Source organism: Pteropus vampyrus, unplaced genomic scaffold (assembly GCF_000151845.1).
Source record: "Pteropus vampyrus isolate Shadow unplaced genomic scaffold, Pvam_2.0 Scaffold15, whole genome shotgun sequence".
Classification (NCBI taxonomy): Eukaryota; Metazoa; Chordata; class Mammalia; order Chiroptera; family Pteropodidae; genus Pteropus; species Pteropus vampyrus.
The window spans coordinates 12,144,494-12,152,049 of record NW_011888796.1 but is presented as its reverse complement, the minus strand read 5'-3'; the positions used below and the strand labels follow the sequence as shown (position 1 = coordinate 12,152,049).

At 31.6% G+C, this 7,556-nt stretch overlaps 1 long non-coding RNA gene across 1 annotated transcript in view; it reads left to right on the top strand.

Moving 5' to 3' along the window:
• LOC111734673 overlaps positions 1-7,556 on the top strand; it is a 236,039-nt gene that overhangs the window by 21,072 nt on the left and 207,411 nt on the right. The window contains exon 2 of the long non-coding RNA XR_002778546.1: positions 4,673-4,731. This is a non-coding gene — a long non-coding RNA (uncharacterized LOC111734673). The remainder of the gene's footprint in view (positions 1-4,672; positions 4,732-7,556) is intronic.

Genomic DNA, 7,556 nt, shown 5'->3' with positions numbered 1-7,556 from the left:
TATATTTTAAATCCAGATAGCTTGACAAACTTCTAACATCTAATTTTTACTGTGTAAACATTATGTAAGTAGCATATTATTAAATATTTTTGATGTTTGACTATCTTTGTTTTTTTAATTGGAGTGTTTAATCCTTTTGCATGTATTGTGATTGATATATTTGGCTGGATTCTTAAATCATATTATGCTTTGGATTTGTATTAACCACCCCATACCTCTGGCCTCTTTTGCATTGAGGCCTTCTCTTCATTTCCTTTTCATTCCCTCTATACTTAACAACTATAAAGTTAATCATCTTTACCTTCCTTCAAAATAAGGGCAGGTACCCTTACAATTAACCATTTTAAGTCAAATTACCCAGGTACAAGGTAAGCCTTTTCAATATGTTATTTATATCAGTTATTTATATCTTCTTTTATTTCTAGAAAGTTGTTTTCTGCTTCAGAGGCTCCAATTAAACAAATGTTGGATCTTATTTGCCAGTCTTCTATTTCAATCACTTTCTCTCTGATCATTTTTACTTCTCTCTTTATCGTATTTTTATCCTTTTAATTTTGTTTATTTGTTTTCATGCCTCCTTCATTTGAAAACAGTCTCCTTTGGGCATCGTGTGATTTATTCTACATTTCTGAGGGGTTTTCTTCAATCTTTTTTTTTCTATTCCATTAACTCTTTTTTCATTTCTTTCCTTTTTTGTTCATAGTTTTCAGAATTCTTTTTTAGAATAACAAATAAATGTTTGAGAACATTTAGTTTCATTTAGAATATTGTTTTACAATTTTCTTCTGCTTTAGTTTTTTTTTTTTTGAGGGGGAAGATTTTCAACAGGTGAAATGTTTTGATTTACATATTCTGTTTTCTTATTATTTTGTGGTTTTGAAGAGATTTATTCTGATTTCTATTTTTAGGTATTTCATAGAGAGTTCCTAGTTCAAAGCCATCCTCTCCTGTCACTATAGTGTAGTGCAATTTTTAAATGGGTGACGTGATGTTGTTTGGGAAGCGGAGCCGCTGACCTGTCTTTTAATTCTCTTTTATTTATGCAGAATTATTACTTTTCTTTTCTTCTTTTTCTTCACTTCTACATAAGGATACTTCCTCCCTCTCTATTTATGAGTTTTTTTTTCTTCCACAGGTGATGCTTCAAGACTACCACCTCCAGTTTTGCTGAATTTTCTGTAACTGTTGCTGTGATCCACCAAGTTCTAGATTTCTGTTTACTGTTTTAGAGCTTAGTGTTAAACTTTCTCTTTTTGAGAATAACTTTGTTTTTGTTTTATCTATGTTCTTCATTCATCTCTTCTCTTTTGCATGATGTGTCTTAACACTGCCTTTCCCACTGCTCTCCACATTAATAGGCTTATAGCGGCAATGAGAGACCTAGTAGTACTTCTGTTGAAATTTAGTATTTATTTGTCTACTTATAAGTAATCTGAAGTAATCTCTCTTCTGGGACATGGGTGGATTATTTGTTCTCCTTTTTCATTTTATGATTTGGGGAGGATGTATGAAGAGATTTAGATCCAGACAGCTGCCATTGTCTTAATGTCAATAAGAATTCCTGTGAATGTCTTATTGTGGAAAAAGCTCTCATATACTTATAATATCAACATTCATATAGAAAACTGGGCAAAGTCGATTTACAAAGAAAAGTTCAAATGGCCAATAAATATATGAAAAACATTCAACCTAATAATTAAAAACAAATAAAAACAATATGATTTTCTCATTCTCAAAATAAAAAATGCCTATTTAAAAAAATAATATCTACTATTGACAAGGGAGTAGAAAAACTGACAGTCTTATATATTAGTAATGGTAGTATAAGTTGGCACAATCTTTCTAGAGGGTAATTTTTCATATAAACAAAAAATCTTTAAAAAGGTACATATTCTTTTATCTAGCTATTTCACTTCCAGATATTTTTGCAAAGGAAATATTTATTAATCTACTATTACTATAAATCAATTACTTATCAGGTAATATTTTTGATTTATAAAAATCTGTTATCAAACTAAATCTACAGAGGCTTGTCTAAGATTAAAAATGATGTGAATCTATGTTTATTGACATGAAAATGTGTTTCTATGATTCTATTGTTAAGTAAAATGCATAATTATAAAATAGGATTATGTATTAATTTTAAATTTAAGTAAATGTTTGCAAATTCACACACAAATGCACATATATGCATATACAGGAAAATGTCTGGAAAGAAATATACCAAAATTTTAATTGTGGTTATCTTGACATGGTAAGATTATGGATTATTTTTATTTTTTTCTTTCTAAATACTTTTCTGAATAATCTTCTTGTTAGAAACACATTTGGCATATATTACTTCTGCATCAAAAAATTATTTTCATTTGAAAATTATGCTGAATGTCTTGAGTCCAGCCCCAAATTATGCTGATCCAATTCAAGAACAATCTCTGAGGCATGGCTATCTATGCTCCATTTATCTTTGAAATTATCTTAAATGAATCCTTAAGGCAACTTCTAGACCCTAATAAATCCCAGAAGATTCTTGACACATTTAGGATTTAGGATTAGTTGTATATCTCCCTCTCTTCTCCCACTCCCATTTTTCTTCTTATGTGAGCCAACTTGTTGACTGAAAATATTGCTCGAGAGTGGCTACATGCACAGCAGTATAATTTATCAACACTAGTACTTCTGGAATGTACCAGGAGTAGCACTGTGCTTACTCAATAGTACAATATAATCTACCAAACCTATCCCCCAAAAGAAACATCATCTTCTGTGACTTTTTACAAGCCAAGATTTCACTCCTTCTAGTTCAAAAAACATGAGTCAACTAAAGTCAACATTAATAAAAACAACCTTGTCTTTCAACTAGCACATAGAAAAGCAGAGAATGCTATCAGGCTCTCTATGATACAACTCATTTCTTCATCTCAGCTTTGTGGCTTGCCCCCTCTCTCCGCATGCACTGGAAGGAGCCCTAAGTGGAATTTAGAGACCTTCAGTCTAGTGGCTTTAACGTGGTGTGAGACTTGAGACAAAGCATTTACTTTTTCTGGGCTACTGTGTTTTGTTTTTGCTTTTTTCCTCCCTAATGAAATAAAGTACAAGAGATTGATAAGTAGATGTTTTAGATTTCCTAACAACTCTATTAGTCTGTAAGTCAATGAATCTTTATTTACTAATATATATCTAGGCAGTTACACCTGTTGGATTTTGATTTTCTTTAGTTCATCTGTGTGGAATTTAAGGCTGATAGACATAAATTGTTTAAAAATTCCTTCTTAATGAACACTCAATTATTAAAGTGCAGTAAAGATGTTCAAAAATGCTTTGAAAATAGCTTTCAAATTGTTTTAGCATTATTTTCATATTTGCAAACAAATGAAAGTTCCCTTTGTCAAGTAAAAGCAACAACGGAATATATGTTGATTTCTTGGTCTGATAATTCTTGCTAAGATATAGCATATGGGCACAGCCAACGGTCTATGTAATTTACCAGTATGGAAGGGGTGGGGAAGAAGCAGAAGGTGGATTTCATGGCTAGATAGCATCTCTTTGAGAAATATATTCCCATTATCAGGCTGGAAAATAACGTTTGGATATAATTTAAAAAATAATAATTATCAGTTTTTGTATTGATTCTTTCTAGTTATTTTATGTAAAAGTATTTGTGTAAAATTTTTGTGTTCCCTTTAGTTATTCGAGTGGCTTTCTTGTGTACCTCAGAGAAGTCATATGACCTCATGAGATTTGTTTTAGTCATTCGTTAAATCCGTGGTTTGGGTGACATGATCTAAGATAACTTTTTGCACTAAAATTCTTTATATGTCAAACCAATGACACTGGTAAGAAGGAATTTCTACCTTTGTTCTTATTGCATATGTCCATTGTAGTAGAATTAGAAAATAGAGATGAGGAAAAACGAAAGGTATTTATGATTTTACTACCTAGTGATAACCACTATTAATATTTTGGGTATCATCTTTTTCTATGCATATTTTTTTCCCAATGCAACTCATACTATACATGCTGTTTTATGACCTACTCCTTTTAATAACATCAAAAATAAGTATTCTTTAATAATTATGACACTACATTATTTTGTACATATGAATTACAAAAAGAGACTTTAAAAATATTTATTTTATTTATCTTCTGAGAGGAAACATGAAACTAATACCCTCACTTATATTATTACTTTTTTTATTGAATTATCATTTATTGACAGTAAAATTCACCCTTTTTGGTGCAGTTTTGGGAAAAGCATTTAGTCATGTAACAACCATACAAATCAAGATATAGAGCATATCTATCAGCTAGAAAAGTTCTATCATGTCTCTTTGTCAATCAACTTCCCTATGACCCCCAGATCCTGGCAATCACCAATCTTTTTTCTGTTCCTATAGTTTCCCCTTTTCTAGCATATCATAGAGTATATAGTCTATAGAGTCTTGCTTCCTTCACTCAGCTCAATGCAGTCACCCATGTTGCTGTGGGTACCAGGACTTTGTTCTTTTGATTGCTGATCGTTCCATTGTTTGGAAGCACCACAGATTGTTGACCTATTTACAGTTAGTTAACATTTGACTCGTTTCCAGTTTTTGATGGTTATGAATAAAGCCACTGTAAACATTTACGTTCAGATTTTTATTTAAACATATATTTTTATTTCTTTCGTGCCTAGGAAAGCGTTGCCTGGTCGTATGTCTAACTTCATAAGAAACTGCCAAAATGTTTTCCAAAGTAAGTGAACCATTTGTTTTTTCTAGCAGCAAGAATGTTCTAATTGCTTTGCATCTATGTCAGCACTTGATATTGTCATTTTTCCCCCCAATCTAATAGATGTATAGTGGTATTTTATCATGGCTTTAATATGGGTTTACCCAATAGCTAATGATGTTGGGCATTCTTTGATTGTGCTTATTTGACATTTGCACATTTCCTTTGGTGAAGTGTTTAAATCTTTTGTCCAATTCTTAATTGGGTTGTTTATTTTGTTATTATTGCATTTTGAGAGTTCTTTATATATTTTGCCATTTTTAGATATGTGTTTTAGAAATGTTTTTTTTTTTTATTAATCTTTGGCTTGTTTTTCATTTTCTTTACAGTATCTTTTTGACTAGGAGCTTTCAATTTTAATGAAGTCCAATTTATCAACTTTTTCTTTTGTGTATCATGCTTTTTGTGTCATGTTTAAGAAATCATTGCCTAACCCAAGGTCATAAGATTTTTTCCTATATTTTCTTCCAGAGGTTTATAGTTTTAGTTTTTACATTTAGGTCTATGGTCCATTTTAGGTTAATTTTTATAAATGGTAGGAAGTATGGGTCAAGGTTAATTTTTTTGCATATAGATATTCAATTGTTCCAATATCACTTGCTGAAATAACTGTTCTTTCTCTTTTGAATTGCCTTTGCAACATCACATTTTGGTAAATAACATAAATTGGTAATTTGCGTATACTGCTTAATTCTAGTTCTGTTTTATGTGTCACGTGTAACTGCATCTGTTTTATGTGTCACGTGTAACTGAGATGACAAACTATACTTCAAGATGATCAGTGCTTCTTAGAGCAGGTTGAATTTTAATGTTTCTCTCTAGTGTATCAGCAAACAGCCTCTCTATTTGGGGGAGCTTAGAAGTCCTGGCCTCTTTTAGAAAAAAGGTAAAATGTACTTTTTATCTGTTGGTTCATTTATGTCAAAGTTTTTTATAATTTTAAAACCAAAACCAGAAGAAATTCTCAATTTATAGTTATTTGAAATTTAGGATGCATTTTTTGCATAGAAATAGCATTTGTAAATGATGGTGACATACCCAGGCTATCCTATAAATATTTGATTAAGCAAGGCATCACGAAGAACTACCATACATTTATAATATGGAGAAGAACCAGCAAGTAGATGGACGCTTGTGAAGATTTTGATAGAAACTTATTTAAAAGGTTTAAGTGTGCTGTATGTCAATTATATATTGATTTAAAACAGAGTATTTTCTATTTGATCTTATATTTTAATTACATTGCAAGAAATGTCAGTATAGTACAAAATGAGAAAATTCACAAGCTCATATTTCATTATGAAGTTAGTTTGTACAGAGCTTTGGAGAGGCTTTCATTAAAAAATTAGATTTTAGATATTACAGATGCTGCCTCTTCAGTAGAACCAATGTAGCCTAAAAAGTATGGCTTTCTCGCTTTTTAAAATTCAATAGCATGATTATTTTATGCGTTATTCATGATGGCATCAAAATGAATGATATTCCATTAAATATCTACTGTGTGGCAGATAGGTATTAGTGCTTTGCTTAAGTTATTTTAATTAATCTCGTTCCTATAACAACTCTTTGAAATAAGGAATTCATCTCCATTTTATAGACTTGAAAATCGAGATTTAGGGAGGTTAGGTAATTAGCTCAAGATCTCACAATTAATAAGTCATGGATATGGAATTCAAATCCAGTTCTGTCTTACTCCAGCATCCACTATCCCCTGATGATTAAATTGACTTTTTGGCTAGTAAAATAAATGAGTAGGAGAGATATCTTTCTTAAAAGAGAGAGAGAGGAGGAGAAGAAGATTATTTAAAGTAGAATTGAGTGATCTGTGAATGATGACTTAAAGGAGGTGAATATGTTCTGTCAAAATCCTTACCGAGGAAAATAGGATTAGGCATAGAAAAGGTACGCTAAATAAATGAGTTTCTCGTTTTGACCACTAGATGACACCATTGACAAAAAACACCTTGGTTGCTGTGGGGGTGGGGGATGGTGATGATGGTGGCTGTGGTGGGGAGTTTGAGGCAGGAAAGGATGGGAGAAGGACACTGAAGAAAGTTGTATTAGAAAGTGGCAGTTCACCTCCATAATGGACATTTGAAGCAGGCAGATGTCATGTCAATCTTGTGGAGAATGCCTTATAGAGCAAAAAATACAGCATGTGGCCTGTTCAGGTGTCGCTTTTGATCTAAATGTGCATCATTGCTATTTTTGACAAAACACAGAATCTTAAGCTTGGCTTTATAGGTCTGGAGCCTGAGTCTACCACTACCAGCTGTATTTCATCAGGCAAGTGATTTAACCCTTTTGAGCCTCAGTTTTCTTTTCTGTTAAGTGGGTATATCTACCTCAAAGAAATATTGTGAAGATTACATAGAACAGTAGAGATAAAACACTTAGGATAGTGCCTTCCTCAAAGTTCTTGCTAAATGCTATCACTGTTGTTATTATTGTTGTTGGGTAGAATCTCTGAAAAAATGACAGCAAAATTAAAATAAAAAAATGAATGAGTTAACACATTCAAAAACAGGAGGAGAGAAGGTTTTTAGTTTAGATAATAGAACTTATTTTTCTTTTAGGATGTAAATAAATATTGTACACTTAATTGAACAATGCAGTTGAGCCTCCTATATGTCTTTTAATTTCTTAATAGAAAAAAAAGTTTGTGTCCTTGCTTATTTTGCTAAGAAATCATGTCAATACTGTAATATTTGTGGTCAACTCCAGGCAAAATTTCAAGATGATAAAATTTATCTTTGATGCTTTCTCAGCTCTCACTTCCATACTGGTGT